The following is a 3,233-nucleotide window of genomic DNA, read 5'->3' on the forward strand; positions in this document are numbered from 1 at the left end:
AACTTAGTGTACATTAAATAACTGAGAGCCTTTCAGTCTAATAACTGCTAGTCCAGGTTTTGAAATACAGTAAACTTTTGATAATAATTACATATGTTTTCTACTATTATCATTCCACAAATTCAATATCCTCATACTGTCAACCATTATTATTTACACAAAATTTTCATGTGAAAAATCTTTGGTGACCCCTTTGAAGTACTATCCTTGAAAATCAGTCACATATTATTAGTACTTTATGTTTATGCATTTATTTTTCCATATTCCTGTTTTCCTCCATCTTTTCTTCAGCAAAGCTTTTTAGCTTGCCTTTTATGATTTCCATATGGTTTTCTCTAAATGTATGCATGTCTTAAAACTTGCAATAGTTCTGCCTAAAACTTGTGTGTGGCTCTGTCACATGCTATGTGGAGTTGATGTGAACTCCGGCTTGAGTCCTGCCTGAGGAGAAAAGAGAGGAAGAAGCCAGGATGGCTGAGATTTCCTCCTGAGGCAGCTGTTCTATTTTCCCTCTTTTCCAATAAATACCATTTCTGAAGTGATCCATACTGGGTAGTTGAATGTTGTGGAGGTGGAGAACCAGAAGGCCAATGGTCTGCAACTAAGAAGACTGACTCTTCTTATGCAGGAAGCTTCATCCTGGGAATGAAAAGGACTAGGATACCGAAGGAAGGCACTCATGGTCACTCTGGAGAGAGGTCCCCTGGTCCACCATGGCTGCTAGGCATTTCCTTACAGTCCCTGTGTCTGTATTTATGTTTATGTCTGCATGCATCTGTGTGTGTGTGTGTGTGCATGCGTGAGTGTGCATATGCATTTGCATCGCTCTCTGTCCTGTGTGTTTGTGCATGTGTGTGTCTCTGTGTATGTGTTGTATGAAGAGGTAGCAGTTGTGTGAATGTCTCTAATTGGGGGAGACCACACCTTCTAGCTGACTATAGCTTAAGGAAGGCTGAGAAACAGTATCTTTTTTCCTTCCTATACTATGAACAAACTCTTTCTTTCACTCAGATTCATAAGATGTGGTATTTCCTGGACATAGACGAGGGTTTCAGATGCTAGGAACCTAGAAGGGAGATAAATGGTCATTTCAGACACATTCATGGAAAAATGTGTTTTCTCATCTTGAATTATTTCAAACATGGATGTAAACGAAGACAGAATTTATCTTTTGTTTATTATTTTAAACATTTTCACAAACAGAGATTTAATTTTCTTTATTTTTCATAACTTTAATAGCTTTCGATATTGAAGGCATTTTCCCCATGATAGGTGAACACATTGGTTCCGTTTTCTCATTTAATCTTCACAAAGCCTACTAAGTGGGTGATTTTATTATTGGTTCCATATTTCATATGAGAAAATGGAGGCTTTGGTCACACCAGTTATTTTATCAAAGGTCTGAAATGAGTAAGGGCAGAGCAATAATCTGTACCAGAGGATCTATATCTAGCACCCACAATCTTAAATAAGATATTCTATTTCTTCTATATGTACTTTTAATATATAATATATTATATACCACTATGTAATAAGAATATACATGTATATGTACATAGGTATGTATGTATTTACAGAGGGGTCTATATGTTTCTCTCAATGTACCAGAATGTGTGCTTAGGATTCATTACAGGAAACACTCTCAATGTTCTTCCTCAATAATGCTTCCTGGGATTCACTGATTCACAGATTAATTCAGCAAGTGTGTATTGAGGCTGCACTAGAGACAAGGCTTGCACAGACCCTGGGAAGGTCACAGACACAGAGAAAAGGGTCCTACTTGGGAGCACTTGTATCCCAGAAGCACTGGTCTTCATCTTCCTTCATTTGGCACCACACCTGGATCTCATTGTCATGTCTATGACCTAAGTCTTTGCCCTCTCTCCATTTCAAGCCCCTTCTCAGGCCACCTGAACCACAGATATTCCCTGGAAATCTCAGGAAAAGAACTGGTATGTCCTGACTCTTAAGCACTTTTCAGCAACTCCAGGCAGAAGCTCTCCACAGTAGGCAATCAGGTCAATGGGAAGTTGTAGCAGAAAGCCTGGCATCCTGAAGGCACAGCTGGTGACTCTCTGTTTCTTTTCCCCTTGATTCTAGAACTGGGGTACCTGTCAGGGAGCACAGGGTCGGGGCTGAGGCTGAGACTGACACTGGGGCTAAGTTGTCCTGTAGAAATAATGAGAGTCCAGAATTGAAGAGAGGTTCCTAGGGCTGACTGTTGGGCTCCTCTAATACTTTGTACATTTGCATGTGGCTTCATCTACTGTGTTCTCTGGACTGTATGCAAAGAATTTCAGTAGAGGGGACAGGATGTCTCAGTGCTACCTATTCCTTGTTCTCATCATATTGTCTCTAAGCATGTGTCTTAAGAGACCAAATAAATCTGACACATCAGATACCCAAAGCCTGATACATTTTTTTTTTGTACCAATAAATCACTTTTTTTTTTTTTTGGTAGGTACAGCATTGAGTAATTATCTTTTTTTTCTACTGTGGATATAGATATAGATATTTCTGGTTGTATCATTTTGGCTACTAACTGGAAAGAGAGAGAGTGAGACAGATATAGACACATATATGTACATAGAGACAGATATGGAGACAGACACTGACAGATATGCAGACACAGGTATGTCTAGAATAGATAGAAATATTGCAAATGGGTGTCAAGGAAGACTTTTCTAAATTAATTGTCCCAATTATTTCATGGTAAGGAGTAGAGACAGATGTAATATTTAAAAGAAGTACCAGTGATAATACTGAGTCCTCCTTTAGGGTGTATGCTTAGTTCTTGGATTTCTCATCTCTTAATCTCAAAGCAGTTACTGGGGAGGGAGCATCTCCTCCACAGAAGACAACTGGAGATGCTCCAGCTGATCTACTCTGACTCCACAGTCCAGGACCCATGGGGTCTATCAAACACTGACTTTTGTTGTTGTTGCTGTTTTACTGTATTGCTCATGATGGTCATTTTTTTCTCAAGGCTTTAAATTGTAAAATTTGGTTCCTAGATTCAAACAATAGTATTTTAATTGGTTCTTTGACAATACTTTTTTGTAAATTAGTTTATTTTTAGAGTCAGAAAGCTTCACAGATTAAGGTTTTTATAATGCTGTATCTTGTCTACATAGTTCTATGTAGTTACTACCTTCTGAACAGTCTCTGTAGTACATATGTTTCCTTTTTTCAGAAAATAAAACGGGCCACATCCTTTGCAGAATTATTAGAAA

The sequence above is a fragment of the Mustela nigripes genome, chromosome 4, assembly GCF_022355385.1.
Source record: "Mustela nigripes isolate SB6536 chromosome 4, MUSNIG.SB6536, whole genome shotgun sequence".
NCBI lineage: Eukaryota > Metazoa > Chordata > Mammalia > Carnivora > Mustelidae > Mustela > Mustela nigripes.